Raw genomic sequence first — 18,795 nt, forward strand, 5'->3', positions numbered from 1 at the left:
TTTCTTAAACAGAACCTGGCACAAAGGAAGTTCTCAAAGATGTTGAACAAATGAATAAATGAATGAATGTATGATATTTTCAGTTTCCTTCTTATAATCTGTATAATTACAAGATAATTACCAAGATTTTAATTATATCATTCTTTGTACTATTATTCTATGTATGAAACACTTTAGAATTTTAAAAACTAAAGAAAAATACTGACACTTCACATAAAAATTTATTTTAAGCTGTTATTCTCATTTTTTAAAAAATATAGGGCACCATTTTGTCAGTTATTTATCCTTAAAAGAGATTATGTAATGTTTTTCTATTAATAATAAGAAATTGAAATTATAAATACAATCAATGCTATCAATGCTATTACAGTTTTACCCTCAAAAACGTTTTGAATCAAAGATCTCTAGTATTTCTATAATAATCTTCTATCTCATAAGCATGATAGATGTAATCATGTACACCCTCAGAAAAATGTCCAAGATTAATGACATCAGGTATTGTCTGAAACTTTAAGCAAAATAATTATTTTAATATCAGAGTAGCACCCATTATCTTGCCTTACTCAGCATCAGTTTGTACTGATCCAATAACTTGTGTAGGGCAGATTATTGCTAATGAGACCAAGGTCACAAGCTCTTTTGACTTGCAGGCCAGTTAGTTTGTTCTGCACCTTGGCTCCTGATTGCACCATAGGGTGGTGGGTCTTGCTTGAGAACTTATACAAATAGAAAAATGGTTTCATTTAAACAAACAGACTGGAAATCTTTGAAAACACAGTTTTCCTCTTTTGGAAATTAAGTTGTTACTAGAATGTTAGAAGCTAGAGGAAATACTAGAAGTTAAGGGGCAAAGAGAAAGTCATTAATGTTTAAGTCAGAGTTAGAAATGCAAATCTGAAGTTCCAGACCACTGCAATAGTGAGTATTGCAATAAAGTGACTCACATAAATTTTTTGGTTTCTCAGTGCATATAAAAGTTATGCTTACACAATATTTCTGTAGTCCAGTAAGTGTGCAATAGCATTGTGTCTAAAAGAAAAACATGCATATCTTAATTAACAATACTTTGTTAAAAAATGTTAACCATCATGTGAACCTTCAGTGAGTTGAAATTTTTTTTGCTGGTGGAGGGTATGCCTTGATGTTGATTGGCTGCTGACTACTTAGGGTGGTGGGTGCTGCAGGTTGGGGTGACTTTGGCAATTTCTTAAAATAAGGCAATAATGAAGCTTGCTGCATCAATTGACTCTTCCTTTCATGACAATTTCTCTGTAGCATGCAGTACTGCTTGATAAAATTTTATCCACAGTAGAACTTCTTTCAAAATTGGAGTCAATTGTCTCTAACCTTGATGCTGCTTTATCAATTAAATTTCTACACTATTCTATGTCTTTTGTTGTCATTTCAACAGTCTTTCCAGCATCTTCACCAGGAGTAGATTCCATCTCAAGAAACCACTTTCTTTGCTATCTGTAAGAAGCAACTCCTCATCTGTTAAAGTTTATCATGAGACTGCAGCAATTTAGTCGCATCTTCAGGCTCCACTTCTAATTCTAGTTCTCTTGCTATTTCTACCACCCAGAGTTACTTCCTCCACTAAAGTCTTGAACCCTTTAAAGTCGTCCATGAGGATTGGAATCAACTTCCAAACTCCTGCTGTTAATATTTTTGACCTCTTCTCATGAATCATGAACGTTCTTAATGACATCTAGGATGGTGAATTCTTTCCAGAAGGTTTTCAAGATACTTTGCCCAGATCCATCAGAGGAATTCAAGATACTTTGCTCAGATCCACCAGAGGAATCACTATCTATGGCAGCAATAGCCTTACAAAATTTATTTCTTAAATAATAAGATTTAAAAATTCAAAATCACGCCTTCACCTATTCTGGGCTGCAGAATGGATGTTGTGTTGGCAGACATGAAATCTCATTGCATATCTCCATCAGAGCTCTTGGGTGCAATTGTTCTTGAACAGTAATATTTTTAAAGCAATCTTTTTTTTCTAAGTAGCTGGTTTCAACAGTGAGATTAAAATATTCAATAAACCATATTGTAAACAGATGTGCTGTCATCCAGGCTTTGTTGTTCTATTTATAGAGCACAGTAATGGAGTAAAGTAATTTGTAATATATTATCTCATTTAAACCACTGCACAACACTACAATATAGGAATTATTAGGCCCATTTTACAAATAAGAAAATTAACTATTAAGAAGAAAAAGAAATTTTGACAAATTTTGTCCTAGGAATATCCACCAGATTGGTATGTGCTTGAGTGAGCTTGCATCGGTTTATAAGAGCCAATTGTTAAATTTTGTGAGGGGGTTGTTAAACTGTTGGCAGTTTTGAAATGGCCACGGTGGGAGTATTTACACCACAGAAACTGGCAAATGCTACAAGTCAGAGCTCTCTCTTTTCAGAGGACTGCTTTACCAGCCCACAACTGAATGTCACTCAGCTAATTTCTATAGAGTTAGGATTTATATTCTTCTGTGTTTTGTTAAAGAACCCATTCTTTTGATTTTTGTGTAATATGGTTTTCATGTGACACTATCACTCTTCTAAAATTTATTATGTATAACATTAATAAGGTTAATAAGTCTTAAATTATATTTTATAGTGCTTAATAGTAAATCATGCTTACACTGATTAAATTAGTGATCCTTGAATATCAAACTAGAAAACAAGTCCTTTATTTAGTAGCTAAGGGGGAGGTTTCATGCAGGGCAGGGCCATTACCAGAACTATGATAAGCTTCTTAACACATTCTCAGACAGTAGGGTGAAAAGTGGTTTTTGTTTTAGAAGAGACCAAAGGTAAGCAATCAGAAGCCTATTAAAATAGTCTCTGTGAGCAGTAACAAGGTCTTCACTAATACAGTAGTGGCAAGTGTAGCTCCTGAATTTTATTGTTACTACCAGAGGACATTTGCACACCATAATAAAATGCCATATGGGAACTTAGCTTTGCTGGCTCAGTACAAAATTTGCTCCTTCTAAAATACTTAATTTGTGTCAATTGATACGACTGTACCTGAGTGTCTTCCTTTAAAAAAAATAGCTCTCTCCTAGAGAGCACTGTACTGTTTCTAATTATTTGATAAGAGCAATGAAGTGAATTCATCTTCAAATTTTTAGAGGTTTATGAATTTATGCCTGACTGAAAGCATTTTTGTCCTAGGAATATCACTCTTTTCATGTTAATTTTCCCTCCATCTGTCCAAATATTCAGACGGTGAAGAATATATTTCATCATATCCAAATTGTCCTGTTTCTTTTCCATTTTGCTAAATTGATTCCTCTAAGGAAAGGACTCTCTCCATTTTATCAGATTTTAATCTGTCTTGGAAACATCATAACAGTGAGTCCCTTTTGTTTTAGTGCTTTTAAAATGCTATTAACTCTTATTTTCAAACAGGAAAGAATTGATCACCTCCAACATCACAGGTAGAAAGAGGAACAAATATACGTTTAATCTAATGCGTTTTATCACTAGATATTTACATGAAATTTGTATAGTTGATAGTTTGTAATTTAATAAATTAATTTAACCATGATCAAATCAGAACTTAAAAAAAATACATAACAGGCATAAATCTCAGTCCATAAGCTCTGTTGTGAAAGAAATATCATTTACTTATTTTTTTATAATTTTATTAAGTTTTTACATTGAGCTCCCATTCTCTTGGGACAGCCTTATAGCTGAGCTCAGTAATGGTTTTGTTCTCTTTTCTCTTTTGCCCTGGTTCCAAGACCCTATAAGTTACCAGTGTCCAATGGCAGAGGTGGCTCTGGTTTTTAGTTACCTACTTCCATAGGTCACCAAACATCCTGCACATATGTTCCCTTTAGGTCTGGAGGCTCTCTATCATTTTGGTAAAATTATTTGTAAATGGAAATTTTTGTTGAGTTTTGAACCTCTATGCCTATGGCCTGAAGTAATTTGTAATCATTTCTCAGTATAATCTTGGTGCCCGTATTCCCAGATGACTGCCCACAGCACTGCTATGAAGCAAATTCTGGTTTCCTATTACCTCTAGACCCGAAAACCTTTCCCTAGTTTCTTTTCTCAGGCCAAGGAAGTCTCCATATAATCTGGAGAAAATCCTTCTTCCATCATGTTTCATCATCATCTGATTCCATCTGAAACCCTGTTTCTTTTTTCTTTTACTCCCTTAGAAAAGTCTCTAAGTTCTCCTAGGAGTGCAAGCTATTGGAAGGGAGCTAATTCTATTGTGTACCCTGTCAAATGCTTCCCTTGGAGCTATGAAATACAGATCAAACTGCCTAAAAGAGACTGAGGCAGAGGCCAACATTTCAGGAGAATCTTCACTCACATAAGAAATATTACAATTGCATACACAATTAAACATAAGATACCGATTATGAGGACTTACTGACTCAATATAAATATATTTATACTTCTTTGTGAATGTGGATAATGCAGGTTGTCTGGGAAAATATTGCTCTACAAGTGCTACAGATATTCTTTCATCCCAAGGATATGGTTGGGATTGGGTCAAATCTATGACCATGACAGAGCAAAACTAACCTGACCCACATAGTGAATGATGGTCTAGCCCTGATGACCTCATTGCTCTAATAAGCTGTTTAGTCAGTCACAAAATACTGGGTTGGCCAAAAAGTTCGTTCAGGATTTTCTGTAAAATGTTGCGGAAAAACTCGAATGAACTTTTTGGCTAACCAATATCACCAAATTTTAACAACATACAAAGCAGTATACAGTTCACTACTTAACTATCCTAATTTTCATGTATCTTAGATTCACAAGGATTCAGGTCAATCATTGTAAAAATAAGTAAGATTAACTTCGTTTTTGTTAGTTTGATTTCCTGATCCCTACACATTTGCTTGGGGCATAAGAAGTTAAATTATTCCAAAGGCAGAGACTAAACTTCCTTTGTAGTTCACCTGGACACCTTCAGAATCCTATTAGTGAAAAAAAATCACATTATTTATTTCCAGCAATAGAATCAAAATTATATCAATAAAAATAAATCTAAAAGCAACAAAAGTGTTATTAAATCTTTCTCTTAATTTTTCTCTCCTTCTTATCATAAGTTTGATTTTCCTGTGTCTGCATGGCTCACTGGTCACTCAACGATTGGACAGAAGCTGTGCTCAGGCTCCTGTGTCCCTAAGGCTTCTACTCTGTGCTGACCCATCTGGGGATGGGGGTGGGGTTGAACAGTTTCAAGCCTGCCTTAACTTTTACTTTCTGATCCAGTTCAGTCTTCTCTGTGCATGCCTACTGTTTTCTAGTCAGCCAAGAATGCATGGGGAGCTTAGCTTCTAGGGCTCTTTCATTTCCAGGCTCTCTTTTAAAAGTCCAGCTTGACTGCCACTTCCCCCACTCAAGTCCACAACCTCAGGCTAGCAGAGCTTTGATTTTCCACCCTTACTTTCGACTTAGTTTGCTACTTTTACTTACTATGCCACAGGGTGTGGTTTTTTCACTCTGTTCAAAATCAATCAAGTCAGCCTCCTTTGTCAGCAAAGTTGCTAGTTTCCTTGGCCATCTATACCCTGGTTAAACTATTGTGCTGATAATATACTGAGAGTGAAGTGCAGGGTTGGGGGGCAGGAAACGGAACAGCCCCAGGCCATAGAATCTTACCGTTTTTAGCGGAAGTTCTAGCAGTTTTTCATAAATAAATGTCTCACAGTTTGTTTTTGCCTTTGATCAACTTTCAGTGTCCTGACATGGTTGTTTTCAACAATATTGTACAATTTTATACTTGCTTTTTTTAGAAGATTTGCCAACATCTTCTATCATTGCTGGAAATCCTGCCTTATTTTTTGCATTGTTAAAGGATTTTTCAATTATCTCATTTTATCATCACAATCAGCCTATGAATTAATGTTTTTATATTATAATTTTACAGGAGCAGAACCCATGAACAAATAGATTCAGAAGTATGACCAGGAGGAGGGTCTACATACGCCCAAAGATATATGATTGGCTTGTTCCATAAAACCCATTCATACCAAAGTGATAGACCACTCTTTACATTAATACATTATGGAAAACAAAACAAAACCATGATGCTTCGCAAATAAACAGACACATTCACACATAATGTCCTTCACTTTCGTAACTGAGAACAGAATGATCCCTTTTCACTCCCCATACATCACTTTTCCTCCCATACAATAACCAAATCTTCTCAGTATTGAAATACAGTAATTGTCTTTATTAAGTGTAATGAATGTGTCTGAAATTAGGAGCATACTTAGATTCCAGCGAAAAACAAGAAACAGCTTATTTATGCAACATGTAACAAAAACACAGCTCCATTGCGAATAACACTTTTTAAAACACAGCATAAAAGTGATAAATTATTTTAGCATCTAACAATCACTTTAATTATGTTTTCCAATTCTATCACTGAGGTTGGAAACATATTTTCATAAAATGTTTCCCACATGTACATTCAGTCTTTCCATAAAGCACTTAGTTTTGTAATAAAAACATAGCTTATTTTTAATGTGGAAATTCTGGGTAGTCCAAACAGTAGGCTTTGCAAATTCTGACAGGGAAGCTAAGTGCTATCAAGAGATACCATGAAATAAACAGTTCTGAATTCTGATCACCCTTTCCATTTCATTGAAATACATGCAATATCTCAATTTTAATTTGCATTTCAATATTTAGTTTTGTTTAGTATATGATGCAATATTATAGCTTAGAATTAGCTTAGAATGCTGTTTTAGTCAGCTTAGGCTGCCATTAACAAATATCATAGACTGAGTGGATTAAATAACAGAAATTTATTTCCCACAGATCTGAAAAATCTGTGGTAACTCCAAGATCAAGGTGTCAGTAACATAGATTTCAATCTGAGGCCATCGTTCTGTGTACTCACATGACCTCTTCTTTGTATGTTCACAGAGATAATCAGAGCGAGCTCTCTGGTGTCTCTTCTTTTAAGGACACTAATCCCTTTGGACCAGGGCCCACCCTCATGACCTCATCTACCCTACAAAGGGCCCCATCTCCAAATACCATCACATTGGGAGTTAGAGTTTCAACATATGAATTTTGAAAAGATACAAACAGTCCATAACAAATGTCAACACAAATTAACTCACACATTCAAAGAATATTTACTTGGGGAGCCTGGTGTAAGAGAGTGAATAAAAAAGATATTGTGCTTGTTCTCATGAAGCTGAAATCTAATTTATTTATTTTTGCTCATGTCCATCTTTGGTAAGGATTTCCAAAATAATCCCCAGAATTTCGGGAAGCTGTATATATACTGGAAGAAAGAATCTCCATGGCTACTTTTTTTCTAATAAAAATTTTAATATTTAACATAAAACAATTTACATGGAGGTAATAACTATTAAACACATCATGTGATAGTCTCTGAGGCCCTTCTTTGCTGTTGTTAGTTTTACCTCAATATATAAGACATCTACCAATTTCCCAAATACACGGTGATAAATTTATTTTAACTCTGCTTCATCTTACTCATCCTTCCAAAGGATAATGCAGGGGGAAGATGAGAGGGTTTTGAGGATTGGGTAGAAGAAAGACATAGCATGAGTCCAAAACGATGTAGCAATAATAACTGAAAAATTATTGTGATAAAAATATTTTATGACTGACTATAAATGTTCGTTTTGTTAAAATACATACTATAAATCTGATTTGAAGCAGAGCTAATACTTTGGTAACAGTTTTTCGTACTTTACGACTTTTTAAAATTATGTCATTCTCCCTCAATTTATTAAAACTATATATTTTGGAGGAAGCCATCATTCAATGCTGTTTTTTTACAATTTAGCTGTCATTGTGTTCATCTTGGAAAGCACTGTAGCTTTTTTGCTTGAGGGTTTTTGTGCCATTCCAAATCTTTATACATAAATTTTCAGCTGGCATTCAAGGCCCTTCACACAATGATACAGACGAAACACTATCTTTCCTTCTCCTCACTCATCCTCCTTGGCCAAGTCTCATAGTGTTCAGCTTGCCAGGAAAACTAGATTATATACTGTCTGCTGAACAGATCTAAATCATTCTCACATCTGTGCCATTTTTCATGCTGTCTTTTTCCAGGAATAAAACACACACACACACACACACACACTTATGGAAGATGTATATATATATATATATATATATATATATATATATATATATATATATCTTACTGCATAATTCACATATTACATTTCTGAATTTTCCTAACCACTCTTGTGACTTTTACCTCATTGAATCTCCAATCACATTTTATAACTAAATTTGAAGACAAATCTTCAAGTGTTTTCAAGTCAGATGAAACAAAGCGCATTCACACAAAGAAACATTTTTTTCATATTCCATAAAAATATATTGTTAAAGGCATTTTCTTTATGTGGTTTAAATTCTCTTAAATTAAAAAAAGATGTAATATTTTAAAAAATATGGATCGTATATTGTTTTGTTTCTCTTGGTCATAAAATGTTAATTGTGTAGTAATTTTTTTTGTCCCTTCCAGTTAGCTAGCTTGGAAGTAAATGTGATATTCAATCATAGTAACTATATGCAAACATTAGCTCCCAGGAGATTAGTTGCTCATTCATAAGGTGTGGTGCATAAGAGAACCACAGACCCAAGAAATGCCTGACTCAAGGTGGTACTCAGTGAATTCAAATCCTAGGGGCATAAAGATGTTTAGAGATTGTCATCTAGGCTCAGGTTATAGCCCTGTTTTGGGAGAAAAGCAGAGGTACAGAAAAAGGTTTTAGTAATGGTGAGGAACTATAGGAACAAAGTTGGCAAAAATGAGGCAAGAACCTATGCTGTGGTCAGCTGGCTGGCTGTGTAGCCAAGAGGCTCATTCAAGCCTCATACAGGAGAAAACAGGTACTCAGAGTTTATTCTGAACCTGACACTGCTTAGGTCCTGGGGTACTGATGAGAACAAAACAAAAACCCTGCTCTCATAAAACTTATATTCCAGTGTAGGGTCACAGACAGTAAACAAACACACATATCATTTCAGGGAGTGATAACAGTCAAAAAGATAAATAAAAGAGAGTAAGGAAAAAGAGCATTTAATTACACTTGATCTTAGCCAAAAGGCTGAAAAGCGATAGGAGAGCATTGAATTAATTAAGGTGAATGGTGAAGACCTTTCAATCAGGTGAAATATGACCAGGGACCAGTATAAAGTAATGGAGGGAGCTATCAGTATTTCTGAGTAATGTACCTTTTGGGAAGAGAAAACAAAAAATGCCACGTGTCTAGGTAAGAATATGCTTGGTTGGAAGGCCAGAAAGTTAGAGGGTGGTTAGGATGAAGTGAAAAAAGAGAGTGGCCATTTTTAGATGAGGATTTTAAAAATATTTTTCAATGAATATTAGCAAAGTCTATTATAATTTTATATCCATTTGTAAAAACATACTTTTCTACATCAATAAGAAGGTAGTAGAGTTTTTTAAAATGTGTTGCTGATTTAAACAAAACAAGGAATGATTATCTCCTATCTATCTATATCCCAATGTAGTCTCCTCATTGTCAAACTTAGAGTGGATGATAACCATTTGGCTCACATTTCTTGGTATTTTGTGAAATGTAAGGGTTCACGTAGTACTCAGCAATTTACCTGTACACTGACAAGTATAAAAAATTCTTGAAGAAATTTATAGTCATGTTCCTTTTCTAATACAAGTTCTGGGTGTTTGTCTTGATATAGGAAAAATCAGCTCATAAGTTCCTTCTGAAAACATTTCATCTCTGGTAAATTTGTTTTGACTCTTAAATTTTTTTGTAGGTTAATGCAGCAAGATTTTTTATTATTAGATAACAATCCTAGGATAAAAATAAGTTCTTATAAAATAAGTCTCAATGTTTCAATTTCTCCTGACTATAGGAGATACGCAATTTATCAAAACCAGTATACAGGAAAAGTATGAGGACTATTTTTGAGAAATAAAATCTATTTTTCAAGAAAATTTAAGGAGATCATTTATCCTTACTTTTAAACCGTAAGATTGAAGGAATTTGGCATCTCCTCATACCTGGGAGAGTCTCATTAGCAGGACTTAATGGCATTTGGATATAATCTAGGACAGTTGAGCTATTCTATATGCAACTGTGACTGATTTGACAGCAATTATTAGTTTTAAAAGTTGAAATAAGGCAGGAAGATGACTTTAATACTGTGGTTATCATAAATAATAGAAAGCGTATGCTTTTTATTACTAACTTAATAAATACTGCTTATTTAAGAATACAGATGGATATATATTAAGATGTAAATTAAATGAAACAAGGAATTATTCTTTTATCTTTTCTTTTTGCTAGTATTGTGCCTACAGCTATAACCAATAATGACATAGTCTATGTCCTTGTAAAACTTTTTTCAAAATTTTTTCCACAATGATAAACAAGAATTTAAGTGATATGCTCAAAAGCTTATTGAAGAAGTAAATGATTTCCATTCTTGGTAATGTCAGATTGGTGAATCTAGACTCCATCCTACCGTGAATAACCAGGAAAAAGTGGTTAAAATATAAAAACAAATTCACATAAGAGCACTGAAAATCTAATGAGATCCTAAAAATGTACTTCCAATAGAAGTTTCAACAGGTTTGTGTGCATGTGTGTGTGTACATGTGTAAATTAAAACTGTGATTCTTCAATTTATACAAAATGCGAAGGGTTTAGAACAGTCAAATCATTCATGAAAAGGATAAATATTATTGAACTGGGATAAAGGACAATGTTATTAATAAAAGATAAGAAAATTTATCTGTATACAAAATATGAAACTGGAGTACTACCTTACATCACATATAAATATAAATACCAAGTGCACTATAGAACGAATTATAAAAGCCAAAATAAATTAATACAGGATACATACATACATATAGATTCTAGAATATACTATTGGAAAATATGTTCATGATTTTGTGGTATCGAGCAATTAATTATGACACAAAAATCCTTGAAAATAAAGAAAAATATTGACAGGTTGCACTACATGAAAATTAAAAACCATTAAATTAGAGAAAAAGCAAACCCAGTAGTGAGAAAAGACTCTTGTAACACGTGTAACCAACAAAGGGAGCACAGTCACTGCATATGAATGAGTCATAAATAACTCATTAATATCAATAAGAAAATGATGAACAACCTATCAGGAACAAATTGTCAAAGCCATAGTCAAGTATTATATTTTATGAAACAGCCCAACTGGCTCATAAACACAGAAAAAGGTGTTTAAAACTCACTTGTGATCAGAGAAATGCCAACTGATATCACAATGAAATACCACTACATATGTACCAAACTGATAAAAAGGCAAAAAAGGGTAGTATCAAGTATTAGAAAGAGTAAGGAACAATAGGTCCACTTAAACAGTGTCAGACTATTAATCATACAACCACTAATATAGCCATATATTATGACTCAATAATTCCATTCCTAGGTCTATTTCCAATAAAACTGTGTACATAAAAATGTTTATTTAAGAGTGTTCTAAGCACTATTATTCTGAATGAATATACTAGAAATAACCCAAATGTTCATCAATAGTAGAATACTGTTTAGCATATTCATAAAATGAAATCTACCCACCGATGAAAATAAATGAAATACAGCTTCATGTCACAACATGCATGGATTTTTACAAGCACAGTCCTCAGTAAAAGAACACACAAAATAGCATAATTCATGATTCTCAACTGAAGGCAAAAGCAGGCTCATCTTTAGTTTATGATTATTAGTTAGGATATTAACTAATCAATAATTAGGGCATTGGTCATCTTGGGTAGGAGAGAGAGGATAATGATTTGTCAGGGTCAAGAGGTGACTTGTGGTGTGCTGATAACGTTCTCTTTCTAGACCTGGGTGGTAGTTGCACACACATTCAGTTTTTGATCTTACAATGAGTTTTACATTTATTTTTTGTACATTTTGCTGTACATGTGTTCTACTTTAATTTATAGAGGTACAAAATTTATAAACATTGTAGTGTTTATAAAGTTGCCATCCAACTTTAGGTATATGTCAAAGAAAACAGGGAAATTGTGGCTAATGTAGAGGGGAGTTTCTTTCCCTTTTGCACTGGAACACAAAGGTTATTACAACAAGTGATTATAGAGATAGAGATGTAATACAATAGATGAGATATAATTAAGGATTGACTAAGATCTAAAAAGAAAAACAGAAAGGAAAGTTTCTTTGGGAAATCAACAGATACAGGCAGTCAGATATTGATACACAGAAAAACATGCAAGTTCAACATCACCAATAATGATGACCTTTTTAGTGCATAAGACAGAGTTGTGGAATTTCTAGACAGAGTTGTGCAATTTCTTAAGTTAGCACACACAAATCGCATGAGAAGATGACAAGAAAAGCAAGAGAGGAAGCAAACAAGCAGGTAAGATTATACATTTGTTGGTGTTCCACATGACACCTAAGCATGCAGCAGATGAACTCGCTTTTTATCCACTGCTTTCCAGTAAAACTACTACAATGGGTAGACTTTCAAAATGTTATTAAAAAGAAAACTATGGAAAATGATCCACTTACATATAAAAAGAGCAAATATTGCTTATTATTATATTTAAAAGGGAAAAACTTTACTAGAAAGATGTAGAATTTGCAGTCAGATAAATCTAAATTTATCTGACTTTTAGTTATGTGATCTTGGTCATGTTTCAATAGATTTGAGCCCCGATTTCTTCAACTGTAAAAATACCATGTTATTTCACATAGATGTTGTCAGAAATTAATATAAACATCTAAGAATTAGTTTAGTGCCCAGCACTTAGTAATATATAATACATACTATTTCAAGTGGTTGTAATTATTTTTGGTAAGATAATCAGAGGTTACTCTTATTGCCTTGATCATCAAATTCTTTCAGGTGACACTTGTCTTAATATAGTGATAAAGTGGAGATCCCTACTTATAGTTCCTAATCTTCCTCTACATGGTAACTACATGTAATCACAATTTCTCTAAATGCAACCACAACCCTTGAAACATCTTCATCTTGGTCTTCTGGATGTCTACGCCAAGAAAGATATAGTTACTGCTCCTCCTTCACCAGCATTCTCTCAGTTCTCTTCCTAATTACTACCTCCACTCTGGGTAATAGATATAAAAAATAATCTTGCCCTCTGTTAGATATTAGTCTAACCCTTCCTTATAGGAATGTATACTTTTATGTTAATAAAGGAGCCATCTTTCACATGAAATAACCTCCCAACATTCAAGAAGAGTAGACCCACGAAAATGACTTTGTGGCTGACCTCTGCTAACCTAGTTTCATTTTAAGCTACTCTTTCTCACTATGCTTTGATATATAAGACATCCAGGAAACTAAGAGCAAACTTTTTTAAGTTTACCAACTAAGCTCTGGACTCCAGGAGATAACTTTACCAAGACAAGGAAAAAGACTAGAGGAAAGCATGCAAAAAGCACAAGGGTGAGAGAATCTGACATATTGGAGGACAAAGTGAAGAGCAGAGTGGGTAGCAAGGTAAATAAACGTGGAGTGATGTGAAATAAATTTGGGAAAATAGGTTGGCAATTTATGCAAGCCTGGTAAATCATTAACATAAGTTTGAATTGTAATTTGATTGCAAAGAGAAGTCACTGAAAGATTTTAGGCAAGAGTTAACTGGAGGTGATCTTTGTAGATCATGGATAAGAATGTAGCAAGAACAGAAATGAGAAGAAACATTAGGAAATATCTAGAGTAGATCTGAAAAGATATGATCTTGTCTTGGAGTAGAAATGGAGAATAGCAGATGTGAGGTTGGAGGTAGAATAAATAGGACTGGCTGAACGACTGGAGGTGGAGAATGGTGGCAGTGGAGATGAAAACTAAGAACCAGGGAGATGTCCAGATTTCTTACCTAAAAGTATAAATAGCATTTGGTGTCATTTTATTAATATGGGGAAAAAACTAGGGGAAGACAGAACTTTTTTGCATTATCCTGACCCTCATTTTATCTATTTACCCTAATGAATTATTTTATGCCCATCATTACAAGATTGAAGGCAGGAATGAAGTCTGATGTTCACCCCTTAACTATTTATTGGTGATTTTTAAAAGATAGAATATTTCATAAAGTCAAGGTTGAGTTAAGATACTTTGTTTGAACCAAATGCAAATTGGAGAGCTATGTGGCTTAAGGAATTTCAGAATAGTGAAGTAAATCACAAGAACATCAGATTTTTTTCCCCTACGTTCTTCATAACTGACCATCTAAAATATATTTAAAGCAAAAACGTTTATTTTCCTTCACATTTAAGTTGCATCAACTTTATAGTGGCTCTGAATGATAGAGCATTTCTCAATGGATCCCAACAGCCTCCTAAAATCATCCTTAAACTAAAAAGGTTTGATTTTACGAAGACTATATAATTCTATTTACATGATGAAATAAGTATATGCATTAAAAAAAGAACTGGAACAACTGTGTTATTGCCAATTCAATTCATCTATTGATATTTGTGCATGTAAACAGCTAAGATTCCTTCATATTTTTTAGGAGGGTGTACTAAAAAAATTCCTTACAAAAGTTATAATGATTAAGATTATAATGTTGGGCTTCCCTGGTGGTGCAGTGGTTGAGAATCTGCCTGCCAATGCAGGGGACACGGGTTCGAGCTCTGGTCTGGGAAGATCCCACATGCCGCGGAGCAACTAGGCCCGTGAGCCACAACTACTGAGCCCGCGCGTCTGGAGCCTGTGCTCCGCAACAAGAGAGGCCGCGATAGTGAGAGGCCCGCGCACCGCGATGAAGAGTGGCCCCCGCTTGCCGCAACTAGAGAAAGCCCTCGCACAGAAACGAAGACCCAACACAGCCAAAAATAAATAAATAAATAAATAAACTCCAATCTAAAAAAAAAAAGATTATAATGTTGCTTTTCAAGTTATAATTTCAAAGGAAACAGTAACCTCTAGGCACATACATATCATGTTTTCTGTAGAGAACGTCAAGAAAAAAACTATTAATATAAAGTGAATTTTTTCTTTGAAATTCAAATAATGAACCATAGAAGTGATGACAATTTAAATAAGGAGTTTTGATATATATTGAGGAACATTCAGTGTAACAAAGAAACCCATGAACCTTGAATGCACTTGATCTATCTGGGTTTCAGTTCCCTAGTCTTTAACTTGGGAGAGACCGATTATTATTTTTCCAACTTTAAAATCCTATGTTGTTTCCTTGAAATTAGACAATAATAAAGACTTTTTAAAAAACTTCTCTCATCTTAAATCCATTAAACATTTTTTTCACCTTAAAAAATTTACTCCTTTTTATCTACCTCAGACCAAAAGAATAAAAGTGATAAAGATTATTTTATCTAATATGGGGCGTATTATATAGTCAGCGTTATATTAAATTAGTCGGTTTATAGCAAGCATTTCATTGTCAATACTTGACAATTTTCCAGAATAATTTCCATTTTCAAGTATATTGTCTCACTGTTTTCAGAAATTAAGGAAAAGCAAGATGATGTGTCCCAACTGTCAATTGAAAAATACACTCATTAAGCTTTTAAAATATATAATAAATATATTATATATGTAAAATATCTAGTAATATTGATACTAAATATATATTACATACAAAATATAATAAATATGTATGCTGCCACCCTTAATATAAGCTGATAAAAGATGGACATAGTATTAAAGCACAAGCAATCTCAATAAAATATACTTTAGAGAAGTTTAGGGAAATTTTTATAGATAGGACATGTTGTCAAATAAACTAGAAGCTTATTCTGAAGACTAGTTGACTCCAGTAAACCTTCCTAACAGAGTCTCTAGAAGATGTATGAATAACAGAAAATGTCAGTATATAAAGGAATGTTTCCCTTAGGGTCCATATTGTACATGCTTCTGGATTTTGACTTCATTTTATCACTCTACATAGTCATTCAGTTCTCACCTGAGTCCCAGTGTTTTCCTTTCTAACTTGTTCATCAGATGGTTCCTGGCTTATGACAGCTGCCCAGGTAAAAATCCAATCTTATTCACATTTCTTCTACCTAACTCTTAGGTAAGTTCTTCTCAAATTTACCATAGGTAAGAGGGCTTTTTAAAGCATCCATCCCCAGAAATTCCTATTCAACAGGTTTGGTGTGGGACCAGAAAATGGTCATTTCTGACAAGCTCCCAAGTGATGCTGATCCTACAGCTCTGTGAACCACACTTTCAGTAGCACTGTCTTAGGTGATACAGATGGTCACCCAAATCTATTAGAAGTTCAAAATTTAGCCAAGCCTGCTTTCCTCCATCTCCAAAATATTAGCTACTCATTAGATAAATTACAAGCTATCATTTATTGTCTATTTTTTTGATAATCATGAAATAAATAGATTGAATAACTGCTGATTTCACTACGGAGGCACAATCTGTTTGGTCAAATCAAGCAACTTAACAATGTCCAACATTCTGACAGTTCCAACCAACTGCCCTTTCATTAGATAAGAGTCATGAGTTTTAAGAGAGTTTCCAAGAGTTGTTTATTCCGACTGGCTCTCACACTTTTACAAATTGAACATAATAATGTTTTTTTCTTTGTGTATAATTTGTGTGCTTGTTTTTGTTTTAGGCAAAACGGCAGAAGAACTTTCTTTGGAAGAGAAACAATTCCTCTTTGATGTTAATTAGCACAATTGAGGTGTTATGTCTCAGATCTTCTTTCTTTCATCTTCCTCCTAACCCCCGCCACTCTAGCTAAAGCATTTCTCTCTAAAATGAGAAGCTAACAATCCAGGCTTCCTCGGATTGTTTTTCCTTGGAAAAAATGTTTTTCCTTGGAAAAAATGTACATACTGATGTCCATGAATCTGTAACTTTGGAAACTGAAATTACCAGTTTAAAACACAAGTTAGCTTTGCTAGACAATCATGTTCATTACATTTATGAATACAGTACAGGGAAGATGCACAGGGGCTAGTATCTCACCCTGGATTACACTTAACTTCTCAAACAAACCCTTTCTAGACACGCATTCTTAGAAACTAGACCTTTCCATGTTGTAACAGTCATGAAGGAGATTCATGCTCTGGCACTCTAAGGATAATAGAATATTGGTGACATTTGTCATAATGATGACATTATAACAGGCACAAAGAGAACTAAATAAGGCCTCTGCTGGGGAAAAAAAAAAGACAGAAGATTGTTACCTATGATTAAATGCTACTATCAAACAGAGAAAGATGAATTATACACTAAAATAGCTTGTTTTACAAGAATATACTATCAGTAGAGTCAATCTGATATGACTTCAATAAAATGATGTCATTGAGATATGATACAAAGTATATTTCTAAAGAAATAAAGCATTATTACTGATTTTAATAGATTTGGTGATTTTGTTAAATGTTTGACTCATCCAGTGAAATAGGATTTTAGTAGGTAGTTTTCTTTTTTTTTTCCTGTTTTACAAAATATAAGCCTTTATTATAAAAATCACACTCAAAGTATAAAGCAGGGACAGGGAGTTATTGTTTCATGGGTACAGAGCTTCAGTTTAGAATAATAAACTTCTGGAGGTGGGCGGTGGTGACGGTTGCACAACAATGTGAATGTACGTAGTGCCACTGAACTGTATGCATAAACTGGTTAAAGTGGTAAATTCTGTGTTATGTATATTTTACCACAGTAAAAAAAAAGTATAAAGTTTAAAAAATCACACGCTTTCACACATCTCTCTAAACATATGAACACACGTATATAAAATTTGCAGTGATCTTCTCTCACTCAGCTACAGATATCTCTTTTAAACTCCAGTAATCTTAAAGATGATCTTAAATGAAATAATTAAAGTAATAAGGATCATTCATATAAAACAATCATAGTCAAATCCTTCAGATCACCTGGTGGACCAGAGGGCTTTCAGGAAGTCCCCAGGCTTCGTGCTGTGTTCCCTTAAATGGGCTCAGGTACAAGAGGTATAGAATGTTGTTTATACAGGAAATTTCAAAGTCATAAGGGAAAAGCTGTCTTTTAAGAAAGTGAAGAGAAGAGAGACAAAGAAATTAGGCACTGTAAATATTTTCAAGAGGTAAGAAAGCCAAAATCCATAGAAATCATGAAACTAAAAGATTCATGTCACCTTCATTAGTCTAACTTTTTGCAGCCCTAGAAAAGTCCAAGTGCACTGCAAAGAAATTGTTCGTAGCTCCATGTTTTTCTGCAAATGACTCATGGGAGACCTAGGGGGTGAGAGAGCCATGCTTTTCTTTTACAATCAAATGGTAGTTTTCTAATTTTATATCAGAAAAATGATTTATTAACTGAAAAATATCTCAAAAATATTTTTATGTATCTAGATATTACATGGGGCCCAGCAATAACTGGGTTACTTTTTTCCCCCAGATATAACAATATGATTTTATAGTGTGATATATGTTTTGCCTTAATTTTATTTTACTTTTGTAAAATACATAGGCATACATATGTTTATTTGAATGTCTTTGAGCCAGCATTAGCATGTATAATTTGTAGGATTTAGCATGTAGGATTTAGAAAAAATGGGGGTGGGGAGATTGTGTAAAAGAAAGCATAAATGGAAAGAAAGAAAAACATTAAAATCTGTGACATACTTTTAAGCCAAATATATGTACTCAGGCAAGTCCGACATGTTTTGCGTCTCTTAAAAATCCACTCAGGAATGTTTCTAATATATTCAAGGTAACCACTGTCACATTATCCTTTGAAGACAGTCTTCCTATCCTTAACTGTGTTATGCCCCTGGGAAAAGGCAATCATTGAAAAATAATTTAGAATAAGGGA

Source organism: Balaenoptera acutorostrata, chromosome 11, assembly GCF_949987535.1.
Source record: "Balaenoptera acutorostrata chromosome 11, mBalAcu1.1, whole genome shotgun sequence".
NCBI classification, from domain to species: Eukaryota; Metazoa; Chordata; class Mammalia; order Artiodactyla; family Balaenopteridae; genus Balaenoptera; species Balaenoptera acutorostrata.